The sequence below is a fragment of the Orycteropus afer genome, unplaced genomic scaffold, assembly GCF_000298275.1.
Source record: "Orycteropus afer afer isolate SDZICR_OR568_19922 unplaced genomic scaffold, OryAfe1.0 scaffold00260, whole genome shotgun sequence".
Classification (NCBI taxonomy): Eukaryota; Metazoa; Chordata; class Mammalia; order Tubulidentata; family Orycteropodidae; genus Orycteropus; species Orycteropus afer.
The window spans coordinates 819,387-835,000 of record NW_006921847.1 but is presented as its reverse complement, the minus strand read 5'-3'; the positions used below and the strand labels follow the sequence as shown (position 1 = coordinate 835,000).

The following is a 15,614-nucleotide window of genomic DNA, read 5'->3' as shown; positions in this document are numbered from 1 at the left end:
ACTCTGTGTCTATCTTCTATTGTTTCTGTAAGGACTGCAGGTATTTTGTATCACTGGTGTCTGTACAAGATTAGCCTCAGCTGAGTCTATCCTTGATCTAGCGTATACCTCTATTCACTGATCCTTGTCTGATCATCTCAGGTGTTTATGTGTTTATCTGTATAGCCTACTGTTTGGTGTTAATGACAATGTGGTATTGTGGACACATTGGTTGGTTTTAACATCTGTCATCTATCTCTTATGAGCACAGTTCAGTGTTCTTTCATTTCCCAATGTTACCATGGTGGTCATATATCCTTCCCGTATATCCCTCCCCCTACCCATGTCAGCATGTAAGCCCCAACTAGCCCTAAATTAATCCCTCACTTTCCCTCCCCATCCCAGTAACCAAGGGCATTTAGAAGCAATTAACCCTAGGACACGATGGCCCTCGAGACCAGAAGAACCAGATGGTGCCTGGCTACCAATGCCAACCACTCAGGAAAGGATCAAATCTGGAGATTCTGGATAGAGTGAGAGGGAAAACGTGGAACAAAATCCAAAAACTCAATAATGACCAGAATTACTGGTCAGATGAAATATGGTGAGACTCCCAATACTATGGCCCTGAGATACATTCAGTGCCTGGAAAAAAAACTCACCCCCAGGGGCGGGCTCTCAGCCCAATGGTTAGCGAGATGTATACACAGACCACTCAACCCAGCATGCTGCACCCACACACTCAATGGTCATGCATCCCTTAAGCAATAAACCATGGGACACTGAAGGACCAACATTCAAACTGAGGAAATGCAGGACGAACAGGAGAGCATGATTTTGAGAGGCACAGGGGGGTTGTTGCAGAGTAGGGAGGGGAGGAGGCTGGGTTGGGGTTGGACATGGAGAATGGTGAATGAAACTAAATGTACGCGTGACTTTGAATGTAAAACAAGCGCTTAAAATTAAAAAAAAAAAGAGGGATGAGATGGAGTGACACAGTGGCTGCAATGATGGGCTGAAGTATAGCAAGGATCATGAGGCTGGCACAGGACTGAGCAGTGTTTGGTTCTGCTCTGCATAGGGTAGCTATGAGTCAGAGATGACTCAACAGCACCTAACAATAACAACAACAATCTTTTTTTTTTTTTTAATTGTGATTTGGGTGAAAGTTTACAGAGCAAAATCACTTTCCATACAGCAGCTTACATCCACTTTGTCTCATGACATTGACTACAATTTCCCACAATGCAACAGCTCCCCTCCCATTTCCTCCCCATAGTTACCTCTTTCCTGTGTCTTTCCCTCCCATGCACTCCTGCCCCCTGGCTGTCTCCTGGTGCATATACGGCCCTTCTATTCTCCCATGATTGTTCTCTCCAAGCAGTGTGTCTACCTAATGTAAATGTTCAGCTCATACACCTGTCTTTTGTTTGGCTGGAAGCCACAGGAGTGGATTCAATTCCAGACTTGAAAGACAGCTAAGGGGCATAGTCTCAGTGGTTCCATCAGCCTCTATCAGATCAGATCAGCAAACCTGGTCCCCTTTTTTTTTTCTTTTAAGTGATTTTTGAGTTTTGTTCCACATTATTCTCCCACTCTATCCAGGATCTCCTACATAGATCCCCCTCTGAGTGAACAACAATCTTAACTCAAAACTCTGAATTTCAGATTTCTTTCTCTTATTAAAATATTTCCAAGAGGATCCTCTTTTCATTCTCTTTAGTTTTAAGGTACTAAGGTACTTAGGTTACTTAGACATCATATAGTAGAATAGAAGGCAGAGCAAGAATCACATAAAAGTATCCCAAAGATTGGTTTTCATACCTAACTCAGAATTATACTTTTGAAGGTTAAACAGTGGTTGGCACATAACAGGCTCTCAATGTATGGTAAAATAAACAAACAAATGTACTCTCTTTTTTCATTGAACACAAAATGTTTAATCCCCAAAAGGAAAAAAAATGTTTCTTCTTCTCCTTCTATTCTTTTTTCCTCAGCCCATTTCTCACCATAAAACTTAGGAATATTCCAAAGAGTCAAATATGAGTGATTTATTTTCCTTTAGGCTTGGAGACACAATAACATGCCTTACACCTCTTTCGATTATAAGTACCTTACTGGTTATTGAGCATAAGTCGTTCATGCAGCTCCTGCCTGGACTATTCTCTCTCTCTACTTCTTGAAGCACTTTCTTCTCTGGGCTTCCAGCCACCAAATTCACCTATTCTTTGTCTTACCTCCAGCCATTCCTCTTAAGCCTCTTCTCTAGAACTTCTTCTACCAAACTGTTAAATTGCCCTTAGAGCTCGGTCATTGTTTTTCTTCTCTTCATATCCCTGGACTCTTTCTGTATGCTCATGTCCCACCTTATGGCTCCAAAGGCAGTTTGTACTTCCAGGTTATAATTATTACCTGAGTTCTGGAATTCTATATTAAACTACCCTCTCAACTGCCCCTTTTAGACATATAACACATATTTCAAGGTCAACACATCCAAAACAAAACTCTTGATATCCTACTCAAGACTATTTCTCCCCCAAGCTTCACATATCAGTAAATGACACCACTTTCCCAGTTACTTGGGCCAAAACTTAGGCCTCACTGCTTTCTCTCTCACATACAATCCAAATACATACTAGTCAGCAAGTTCAGTTATCTGTACCTTCAATATACATCCCAAATCCAAACATCCTTTCTGCCTCCTCTTCTATCATCCTAGTCCAAGCAAACATTTTATGTCACCCAAATAATTTCAGGGGCACATTCAAACTGGTCTCAGCTTCCACACTTCCCACCTTCCCCACCCTAATAGTTCATTCAACACAGCAACCAAAGTGATATTTTTAAGACAAAAATCAAATCAGGCCAAAACCTTGTTAAAGTTCCTCAACTTCATCCCCTAACTCACACCACTACTCTAGCCACACTGGTCCTCTGGTTAAGCTCATGTTCACCTCCAGGCCCATGTGCTTGCTCTTCTTTCTGCTTGGAATTTCATTACCTAAATCTCCACATGACTTTCTTCTTCATATTCTTCAGGCTCTGCTCACACAACCTCTCTTTAGAAAAGCCTTTCTTGACGACCTTATTTAAAATAGCTATCATCTCTCTTATCCCTCACCTCCTTGCCCTGTTTTATCTTTCTTTATAGCATATATCACAACCTGAATTGTTTTTTATTTCTCTATTCAAATGGAAGCTCTAAGAGGACAGACTTTGTTTTGTTCACTGCTATATCCCTGGCAACTAGAGCAGTATCTGGCACAAGGTAAAGACCATGTATTTGTCGAATAGATGCTTGATTAAAATATTAAATGATTGGCTGTTTTGTGTCTGACAATGTGCTAATTTCTAGGAATATATCAGAAAAATGACAAATGTGGTCCATGTCCTCATGCTTAGTAGGAATGCATACATTCACATATATAAACATTAACATATGATAGAAATGGATGGTACTATGAGAACATATGGGAGCTCTGGTAGCATAGTGGCTAAGACACTTGCCTGCTAACCAGACGGCTGGCGGTTCAAACCCACCAGCCACTCCTCGGAAGGAAGGTTGGGCAATCCTGCTTCCATAGTGATACTGCCTCGGAAACCCAAGGCGGGGCCGCTATGAGTCGGTTTGACTCGACGGCACATAACAACAACAACAACATGAGAACATATATCAATGGGTCTTCCTAATTCAGTGGAGGAGGTCAGTGAAGGATCTTGAGGAAACAACATTTGGGCCAAGTTTTATAGATGGCTAGATATCAGACAGGACCAGGGTAAAGGAGAAGCTGAGATTATTCCAGACAAAGAAAATAACATTTCATTGGCCCAACAGTAAGAGAAGTGCTTTCCAGGCACTAAAAGAAGTTTAGTGTTGGCTGTTTGTCCTTATATGAGAGGCACAACCTAGATGCTTTATTCGGCAGGCCTTATGCAAAGAAAGTCAAGCATACTGTCACACAACCCCTCTCAGCAGAGGTCACAGTCAGCCTGATCCAAAGAAAAACACTATACATATTCATTTCTCCTGTTGGCAAAGTTCGTGCCCTCCCTTTCTACACAGGGATATAATCAGTTAAGTCTGACACAACTCCAGGCTGCAGACACCCAAGAAAATAGCAAGGTCCTTATGAGGAGAGACCTAATTCAGCCTTGGAGTAGTCCAGTCAGCAGTCACTCCATTCTGAAACCTGTCAGACTGCGATGTTGCTCAAGGCTGTTGTTTTGACATTAGCTTGACACGTTCACATGTCGCCCTCATTGTGTGAACTCTTACTCAGTGTTTTGTAATAACAGCAAAGGCATCAATATTTAAAAACAATCAAATGTATGTTGGTTTAAATAGGGAGTTGAGCCACAATCACTTACAGAAAGTCTATCTCTGTGCATTTGCTTCTAGTATATATTTTAATTAACAGTTCGTATTCAAACCAAAACCAAACTCACTGCCATCGAATCAGATCTGACTCATAGCGACCCCTCCTTGGGTTTCCAAGGTAATATCACTACAGAAGTAGATTGCCCAACCTTCCTTCTGTGGAGTGGCTGGTGGGTTTGACCACCAGCCTTCTGGTTACTAGTCAAATGTCTTAGGCACTAAGCCACCGGAGCTTCCCAGTTCATATTAGAAGTCTCTTATCTGCACTACTTAACTACAAAGGGTCAAGAATCTAATGGACCCAGAGCTCTAATTTCCTCTTAATATATAATGATCAAACTTACTCCCACACATACCCTGTTGAGTCTTCCTTCCATATGCACTTTAAAGGGAGCTTGTTATTCTGTGGGAATATACTTATAGATGAATGTCCTCAAAGCTGCATGTAAAGTAAAAATACCTTAACAAACTTCTCCTCCATGGAAGCAAATTTCGGAACTCATTAATTTTATTTTCACTCTTATATTTGGCAAGTGTAAATGAGAACTTACACCGGGTGCCTATGGAAGTGGGTGAAGTATCACTGATGTTCTACTAAGTGTATTCCCAGACCCCTACATTTCATTGCAATGGTCTTTACCTTTTCAACAAGAGATTGATGGAGGAGGATTTAAGTCTGGAAAATTCTGCATAGACTAAATTTGCCCACTTAGCTCACTGGTATTGGGTAGAACAATTTAACATAATATTCTCTTTGTGCTGGCAAGGCTGGAAACTTAAATATGATGGCAAAAAGAAGGTCAGCTGAACAATCAGTCTTGTTGGTTGCTTGGAAACACCTTATGGATCTCTGGGCAGAATTTTTGAACTAGCATATACCTGAGGAGTAGATGTATCCCTGACATTCTTCCTAAGATGTTGGCTAAAGTCTTAAGGCTCTTCTCTATAGGCCCCAAGGGCATGATGTGGTTCTCGCTATATCCTCAACTCTGGTAGACCCCAGAGTAGTTTTCCTATCCTACACTCTTAAATTTTGGACTTCTTCAAAGACTAAATAAAAACAGTTATAACCATCTATGAATTATGTTTCATTTTTGAAGCCAAAGGAAAACATACATGCAACTATAGTAAACATAAATATATGCATCCAGATATTTTTTATTTTGTTTTAATTTTTATAGCATTTTATCAAATTAGTAATACTGGTTATCATATGTCAATCAAAACTGATTGGCAGTTATCTCTAACTTATCTTAATAAACAAGGAAAACAAAATAATTATTACTTGATAAATGCTATTTAGTAAATAAAACTTTAAAGATTTGAAGTCCCTGAAGGGGGGAAGATAATTTTTAAAAAGACATTGGTGACAACATTTGGACCCTTTGCTCTGACTGCACTTATGCTCAAACTATCTGCATTACTTCCCCTGCTTTGTTTCATTGGAAATTACCAAGAGTTAGGCAAACAACCCTGAGTGATTCATGCCAGGCTTGAACAACTCCTTCCTTGTCCCTACCCCAACCCCAAAAGAGTTAACCTAGCAAAGAGCTGATATGACACGGACATTGAAACCAAAAACCAAACTCACTGCCATAGAGTTGATTCAACTCATAGTGACCCCTCCTTGGCTTTCCGAGGTGGTATCTCTACGGAAGTAGATTGCCCAATCTTCCTTCCGAGGAGTGGCTGGTGGGTTTGAACCACCAGCTTTCTGCTTAGCAGTCAAATGCCTTAGGCTTCAGAGAATGGCCACAGTATCCTTTCCAGAAGGAAAACCATAGAAATCTTTTGCATCCTTCCTCTGAGGCATACTTTCAGACAAGACAAAATATATTAAGCCATAGGCAAGAAAGGTAGAAATGCATGACTTGGAGAGGACACTATTGTTGTAGTTGTTAGGTACCATTGGGGCAGCTCTGACTCATCGTGACCCTATGTACAATAGAACAAAACACTACCCAATCCTGCACCATCCTCACAATCTTTGCTGTGCTTGAGCCCATCATTACCACTGGGTCAATCCATCTCATTGAGGGTCTTCCCCTTTTTTGCTGATCCTCTACTTTACCAAGCATAATATCTTTCTCCAGGGACTGGTCATTTCTGACAACATGACCAAAGTACATAAGATGAAGTCTGGGCAATCTCACTTCTAAGGAGCATTCTGGCTATACTTCTTCCAAGATAAACTTGTTATTCTTCTGGCAGTACACAGTATTTTCAATATTCTTCGCCAATACTTTAATTCAAATGTATCAATTTTTCTTTGATCTTCCTTATTCATTGTTCAGTTTTCACATGCATATCGTTTATTTGTTTGAAAATACCATGGCTTGGGTCAGTCCCACCTAGTCTTCAAAGTGTCATCTTTGTTCTTTAACACTTTAAAGAGGTTTTTTGCTGCATATTTGCACAGTGCAATACATGGTCTGGTTTATCGATTGCGTGGTTTATTGCTTCCATGGGTGTTGACTGGGGACCCAAGTAAAATGAAATCCTTGACAACTTAAATCTTTTATCCATTTATCGTGATGTTACTCTTTGATTCAGTTGTGAGGATTATTGTTTTCTTTATGGGTTGAGGTATAATCCATACTGAAGGCTATAGTCTTTAATCTTAATCAGTAAATACTTCAAGTCATCTTCACTTTCAGCAAGAAAGGTTGTGTCATCTTCATATCACAGGTTGTTAAGGACTCTTCCTCCAATCCTGATGCTGAGTTCTTCCTCATATAGTCCAGCTTCTCAGATTATTTGCTCAGCATACAGATTGAATAAAGTATGGTGAAAGTATATAACCCTGATGCACATACTTTCTGATCTTAAACCAAGCAGTATCCCCTTGTTCTGTTTGAACAACAACCTCTTGGTCTATGTACAGGCTGACTGTGACCTCTGCTGAGAGGGATTGTGGACAGTATGCTTGACTTTCTTTGCATAGGCCTGCTCATGAGCACAATTAAGTGTTCTAGAATTCCCATTTTTCACAATACTATCCACAATTTGTTATGATCCACACAGTGCAAAGCCTTTGCATAGTCAATAAAAAATAGGCAAATATCTCGGTTTTTCAAAGGAGGTCCTGATTCAGACTCATTGCTGGAAATGGAAAGTGCTGAAGCAGAACACAAGATGGAGAGTCAGATAATTACTTTGGTTAAAAAGTGACAGCACGAGGTACAAAGAAGATGGCATTGGACAGATAAGATGAACGATTACCTCCTCTTCCAACTGAGACCCAGGGCAACTAGGTAAAGCAGATACAAATAAAAATGCTGGAGTTATGAGCAACTAAGGAGAAGATAACGTATTAGATCCAGCAAAGGCAAAGAAAGAGAGCAGGTTAAAAGATTGGGAAAAATAGTCAAGACGCCCAGCCATCAGAGACAGAGAGGAATCATTAGAAACACAAAAGGTAGAGGAGAAGGCAACGTAGAAAAGAAGGGGGGCAGGGAACAAAAACCACAGAACCCAGAACTAGGAACTCAGAATAGCCACACTGGAAGTTTTTCCAAGATGAGCTGGAACTTTGGAGGTGGGATCTTCCTGGGAAACGGATCAGGACCCCTCTCCCCACTGTCTTGGGCTGCCGCAGAGTCTGGAATGGAGTGAGAGAAAGGGCGAAGTGCCCTCTGAGTAGGCAGAGTCCCGGAATGGGTGCACAGCAGTGGATTTGGGGCCTAACTCCTGGAAATCCTTTGTAGCTAAGATTCAATCTGTGCACCTAACAATGGTACATTCACACAATGGAATACTACTATGCAACATTAAAGAATAACGAGGAATACATGAATCATCTCAAAACACAGATGAATTCAGAGGACATTGTTGTTGTTGTTGTTATGTGCCGTCGAGTCAAACCCGACTCATAGCGACCCCTCCTTGGGTTTCCGAGGCAGTATCACTACGGAAGTAGGATTGCCCAACCTTCCTTCCGAGGAGTGGCTGGTGGGTTTGAACTGCCAGCCGTCTGGTTAGCAGGCAAGTGTCTTAGCCACTATGCTACCAGAGCTCCCCAGAGGACATTATGCTGGATGAAATAAGTCAACCACAGAAGGACAAATATTGTATTAGTCCTCTATTGTAAAAAGTCAGGGAAACTTTATTCAGGGAAGGAAACTCACTTTGTTGGTTACCAGGGACAGGAGGGAAGGGGAGGGAAAATCTCAGACTCTTTGGGGGTCACATGTTGTGATTGCTAAATTTCTTCGTTGTATATGTGCGTCAAATATCTTTGTTTCCTTCTGTTATGAACTGTGAAATGTAAATAAGGTTAATGCATTTTTGTTGTAAGTGTGATAGCATATCATGTTAGGCACAAATATGACTTTATAATTAACCTTATTTAGAGATTATATATGGTTAAGAAGATGTATACAACTTCCAAGTTGACAAGGGGTAGACTGTGATAGTTGGAGCTGTGAGTCAATTTGGCTGGACTACAATTCTGTGTGGTTTGAGCTGTTGTGGTGTGGTTGTTTCCATGATGGGATCAGATGACTATGTTTTGAGCAGTCAATCTGTTGAAAGGGAGTTTCCCTAGGGGTGTGGCCTGCTTTCAGTATATCTGTGGACATCCTGGGAGAGGAGACATTCTTCTGTGGATAGGGATTCTGTTGTGCTGCCTACAACTGTCCATGAGGGAACAATCCACCATTCGGCCTGGAGATCTTGGATTCGTCATTCGTTGGAGTCAACAGCTGGTGTACTGCCTGCCAGCTCTGAGCTCCTCAGCCCCTGCGGCTGCAAGAGTCGGGAAAACCTCCAGCTTGACATTTGATCCAGGAGCTTTGGACTTGCCAGCTTCTATAAGTGTGTGAGCCATTTTCCTAAGATAAATCTCTCCACACAGAATTGTGGTCCAGCCAAGCTGACACACAGCTCCAAGTATCACACATGTCATCCAGAGGGGAGGAATGGTATGGAAAGAGTCTGTGACCAGCATGGTGACATTGGGGAAAAGAACACTGCAATATACACAAAAGATATACAACAGAGGCAAATACTACTACATACACAACACTGCAGTATCACTAGCAGCAAATACCAGGCTACAGATTAATGCATAGACAGGTGAGAAGAGCAGGTGGGAGTAGGCAAATAGGAATACACCCAAGACCAAGAATACATTTGGCTGAAGACAATCTTACATATGCACTTGTGCTGCAAAATTAGCCACATACATTACAGAAGCAACAGAAGAAAGGGTTGGAGTAACTTCTCAGAGACGACCAAACATCTTGTGAGAGAGAATCATCAGGCCTGGGAGCTCAGGACCATAGTCTTGGGGGACATGATGCTCAATTGGCACATAACATTCATAAAAATTTTGTTCTACAACCTGATTTGGTGAGTAATGACTGGGGTCTTAAAAGCTTTAGAGCAGCTGTCTAAAGATGCAACTATTGGTCTCCTCTCATCTGAAGCAAAGAAGAGTGAAGAAGATCAAAGTCATCTGGAAACAATTAGTCCAAGGATAAGATGGACCTTGAGGACCTCAGCCTCCATGACCTGAGACAAGAAGAACTAAATGGTGCCCAGCTACCAATGCCAACTGCTCAGAAAGTGATCAAATCTGGAAATCCTGGATAGAGTGGGAGGAAAAATGTGGAACAAAATTCAGAAACACAAAAATAACCAAAACTGCTGGTTGGATAGAGACTGGTGGAACCCCCAAGACTATGGCCCAAGTTACCCTTTGGGCCTAGAAATGGACTCTCTTCCATGGATTGGCTGTCAGCCCAACAGTAGGAAGACCTACATACAGAGCATCTACCCCAGGTTGATGTACCCACCTACTCTAGGGAGATGCACCCCTTGGATCAATCAGCCATGAGACACCAGAGAGGTAGCACTCACAGAGAGGGAAAGTTGGACAGATAGGAATGCATGGATGAGAAGGGCACAGGGAGGGGGTGGCCACAGGGAGGAGAAGGAAGGAGAGTTTTTTATGGTTGGGGATGGTAATGGGGCAGGAAATCACATGTGCATGAACTGTTGAATGTAAAACAAGTTTGCTATGTAAATTTGCACCCAAAGTACAATAATTTTTTGTAATAAATAAAAAATGAAAAATAATAGCATCCTTTACTTTTGTAAACCATATCACTTTTTGACGTGTGTTTACCTATTAGTTTACTTGTTCATAATTTTCATAGTTCTTTGTCAAATAATATGTTGTTGTTGTTGTTGTTAAGTGCCGTCAAGTTGTTTCCGACTCATAGCGACCCCATGCACGCAGAACGAAATAATATAGCCATTGAGATATTAAGGATATAACTATTTGAAGCCATTAATTCCTAAGTTTTACTCTCTCCATTGCTCTGGTTACCTAGTGCTGCTCTGACAAGAATATACCACAAATGGGATGGCCTTAATAAACAGGAATTTTATTCTTACATCTTCTTTACAATAGTTGCATCTTGAGCTTTAAGTCAAGTTCAAGTAACAGGCTCTAGGGGCTGAGTGAAAGCCCCTCAACCTTGGGGTCCAGCTCCGCCTCCTGCTCCCAACCCACTGGAGCTAGACGTGTTTCTTTACTCAGACATCTGCTGGCTGCTGAGGCTGAAAAACCGAAGGTTGGCAAGTAAAAAGGCATAGTCCCGATGTTACCAAACCACAAGGCAGGCCATTAACTCAAGTCCATTGTAAGTCCCAAAGACATGGCTACATCCAGAGTCCAAGCATGCCATTAAGCTAGAGACCATTCCCAAGGCTTCTCCTTATATACAGGAAGCAGACCACATCCCACAGGCAGCTACTCAGTTGTTTGTGGTAGATCCCACCATGGAGTTGATTACCAGTCTCATCATGGGGAATACTACATCCAGCTGCCCAGCCACTCAACCAGGCCCAGCCAACCAAGTTGACACACAAACATCATTATCATATTCATTATATCAATAGAAAGCTATGTGCAGAAAGGCAAGATAATGGGAATAAAAGGGAAGGAAAGAAGAAAGGTGGGGAAAAAAAGGAGGGGGGGGGGAATAGAAGGGACCTAGGAGAGGGAAGAGAAGGAAAGGGAAGTTTTTAGCCAAAAAAATCAAAACAAAACCCATACAATTGATGACACTCATAAAAATAATTGAATGTCTAGTTTTCTTCCAGTATTGGGTCAGTTTTAGCTACTGTTAACAAACATATTCTTGGCTTGTCTGAAATTTAACTAATAGTGAGAATGAACAGGGTAATCCTAGAGTACAACTGTAAAATAGTCAAAATTGGTTTTAATAGCCTTAAATGTTGCCATTCCACTCTAATTCCTTCCCATCTCTGGTGGTGTTCTCCTCTCCAAGCCTGATCCTAATAACATTATCTTAAAAACTCAATTATGTGAAAGTATAAATGATCACTACATCTTAATGGGCTTGCCATTTGATGGATACTCTTTTTCGACTGGATCCAGAGTCCAGAGGCTTCTGGCAAGTTGAGCTGGGTAATCATCTCTCCTTGACAGTGTTTATTTGCATGAATAAGACATTATGCCAAGTCTATCCATGATGGCATTCTAAGGGTCTCTGGGAAGAAGTTGGATGAGGTGTATGCAGGAAACAGTATCACCCGTACCTTTAACTGCTTTCCTGCCACATATGCACAAAACCGAGCCTGATTTTGAGCCCATAACAGAGAAGTTAATCAAAGAAACAGGAAGATTCTGTGTTTATGAAAAACTGCGATAACCAAAACCAAAAACTAAATTCATTGCCATCAAGTCAATGCCAACTCATAGCTATCCTATAGGACAGAGTAGAACTACCTCATAGAGTTCTCAAAAGCTGGAAGTCTTTATGGAAGCTGATTGCTACATCTTTCTCCCATGAAACAAGCTGGTGGGTTCAAACTGATGACATGTTGGGTGGCAGCTGAGCACTTTAACCACTGCACCATGAGTACTCCTGACTGTGTGATGTTCTTGTTGTTATGTGCTGTCGAGTTGGACCCGACTCATAACGACGCCTCCTTGGGTTTCTGAGGCAGTATCACTACGGAAGTAGATTGCCCCATCTTCCTTCCGAGGAGTGGCTGGTGGGTTTGAACCGCCAGCCTTCTGGTTAACAGTCAAGTGCCTTAGCCACTATGCTACCAGAACTATTATTCTAACTCTGCCATAGATTTCCCTGGTGGCTCAACAGTTAAGCAATCAGCTGGTAACTAAAAGGTAATTGGTTCAAACCCATCCAGCAGCACTGCAGCAGAAAAACTGGCAATCTGCTTCCATAAAGATTACAGCCAAAAAACCTTCTTGGGCAGTTCTACCCTGTCACATGGGCTTGCTGTGAGTTGAAATAGACTTGACACCACCTAGCAACAACAAGCCACAAACCATAGTCTGTGAGTCCAGGACATCCCCCAAGACAGGATAGTTGTGTTGGCTGAGCAACATTCATACCCAGGACACCAGAACAGAGATAATGTCAAGGTCCCTTGATGAGGAGACCAGAGCATCAGAGGTGGCTCATTCCAGGGCACTTAGGAGATACCACCTGGCCTGAGGCCTCCAGAAATAACTAGAAAATAGTTTGGAGATGAGGCTAACTTGGGAATTAAGGTCTAAAAAAAACAAACCAAACCCACTGCCATCTAGTCAATTCTGACTCATAGAGACCCCCACTGGGTTTCTGAGGCAGTAAATCTTTACAGAAGTAGAGTGGCCAGTCTTGCTTCCACAGAATGGCTGGTGGGTTTGAACCACCAATCTTCTGATTAGCAGTCAGATGCCATAGGCACTGTGCTACCAGAGCTCCTTGGGATTAAGTCCTACTGACCTCTAATTCAAAATGTATGCCCAATTGCTTCTGTAATTGTATCAATTAGAAGTATTTGGGAGCCACACTGGCCCACTTTGCAGTTTAAAATCACCCCATGTAGACCAGTACTTCTTCAGGAAAGCCACCTCTACTAATGATGCCTTCCAAAAATGGGTAGTGTAAGTTATATCAATATCATTATCATCATCGTCATTATTTAGCATTTATAGTTTCATCTTATCCTTTATATTTTCTTTATATTTTTGAGCTACTAGATGGTATGGCAATAAGTAACTCTGAAATAGGCGTATCACTTTCTTTCTTCAGCAATTCAGTTGCCTAGTACCAAAGCTTGAATCTAAAAATAATAACTATGACTGTACATTGGCCCTGCCCATTAATGTCAAATGAATGCACTGCTATATCAGTAAATAGCAAATTCATTATGGAGTGTTATTGAAGCCCTTACAAATGAGCCACTTGAGTCAGATCGTTCTCCAATCTCTGTGCCTGCCTTTGCGTGCCATCCACCTAGGAAGGTTATGCTATGAAATCGTGTTAAGAATTTTAATCATGGATATTCTGTGGACTTTGTGTAGACAGAGAAAAAGGGAGGGCTTCTGCTTCCCCAGACTCCTGCTCAACCCCTGCAGCTTTCCTCACCTTCAGTGATGTATTCAGGACTTTGATTCATTTTTCCATATTATAACCATCTCTTTCACAGCTGGGGTGAAGGGAAGGAGAGAGAGTGTTAGATAACTATGGGGAAAGTCATAATTTAAGGATCAGAAGAAACCTTTTAAAAGTGGGGTTCTTTTGTTTTGCCTGAAAGGGGCTATACTGGCACCACTCACCCTTCAGTCCATCATGTCAAGGAAAATCAGGCCATGTGCTATTTGGGCTTGGCTAAAATTGAGCTTTTCACCTTGTTCTTATAGCTATTGCTATTTATTCAAAAAATATTGAACACTAGAAGGAATTACTCCATTTACTCTGTTCAGCAACACTAAGGAAAATAGACGCTATTATTAGCCCTCACTTTACATGGGAGGAAATAAGGTCTTGGAAAGATTGCATAATCTCATCTGTAGTCACACTGGCTACAAGAAGTAGGCTTTCAAACCTATCTGTGTGCCTCTAAGCCTGAGCCCTTAACAGTCCTCTACTCAGTTACTTACATTTGGTTTGTGGATTGACTTCTGAAACTTGCACATTCAGCTGGTAGTCCGGGGACTCACCAGTTCTCAGTCTGTCAAGAGAGATTGATTTTAACCATTCCTTCACCCTCTTTCCCATGTATTCTTTATGAAAACTTAAGTGTTCTTACGGTCTTACAAAAGTAGACATTTACTAAGGGTATAATACCATTCCAAGGGTTAAATGAAAAAAGAAAAAAAAAATATGTATATATAAAAGTTATGACAATGTTTGCCAAAAAATATCTGTACACCAGGGACATGCACTCAGAACAGTCAGCCATGGCAGATCAGAAAGGCAGCATTTGCACAGGGAAAAAGGCGGGGAGACTGGAATGTGTAGGCAAGAAGGACACAGGGAAAGAGTAAGCCCAGGGAGGAAGTAGGAGGAGAGCTGCTATACTGGGGGGAACGTAACTACTGTCACAAAAAATGTGCATGAACAGTTGCATGTAAAACAAATCTGCTTTGTAAAATTTACATATGTTTATATATACTGTTCCATTCAGGCTACTAATCCCCTCTGACTAGTATAGTCCACCGACTGGTACTAGCCTACAAATTGTTACTGGCCTATGATAAAACTGTGCAGATATTAAAAGTAAATACTTAGAAACTTTAAAAGCAATTTTAGAGAATAGTTTTATATCTGTTGAATTTAACAATTAGAAGCATAAGCATTCTAGGAATTTATCTTACTGTACTTTACAAAATTATCAGTCTATGAAGGATTTGAAATTATTTTTAAAAATCTGGTCTTTCAACATAGATAGTTTGAGAAGCACTGGATTTTGCTTTATGGCAGAGGGGACCAAGGTTTAACTAGAGAGAGAAAACATTTAACCAAAGACATACAATCTTAACAAAAATGAAGTCACATTTACCTTCCCCTTAAACCCTGTTGTTGTTGTTGTTATATGCCTTCAAGTCAGCCCCGACTCATAGTGACCCCTCCTTGGGTTTCCAAGGCAGTATCACTGCGGAAGTAGATTGCCCCATCTTCCTTCGGAGGAGTGGCTGGTGGGTTTGAACCGCCAGCCTTCTCGTTAGCAGTCAAGTGCCTTAGGCACTAAGCTACCATATCTCCTCCTTAAACCCTAGGACCTAGCATTATAGAACTCTCCTGTGGGTTTCTTTCTTTCTTTCTTTCTTTTAATTTTGATTTTGATTTGGGTGAAAGTTTACAGAGCAAATTCATTTTCCATACAGCAGTTCATACACATTTTGTTTCATGACATTGACTGCAATTCCCCACAGTGTAACAGCTTTCTTCCCCCTTCCTCCCTGTAGTTACCTCTTCCCTATTTC

At 41.3% G+C, this 15,614-nt stretch overlaps 1 pseudogene; it reads right to left on the bottom strand.

Moving 5' to 3' along the window:
- The window catches only part of LOC103204796, a 16,652-nt pseudogene extending 13,568 nt beyond the window's left edge, over positions 1–3,084 (bottom strand).
- Positions 3,085–15,614: the final 12,530 nt, after the last annotated feature.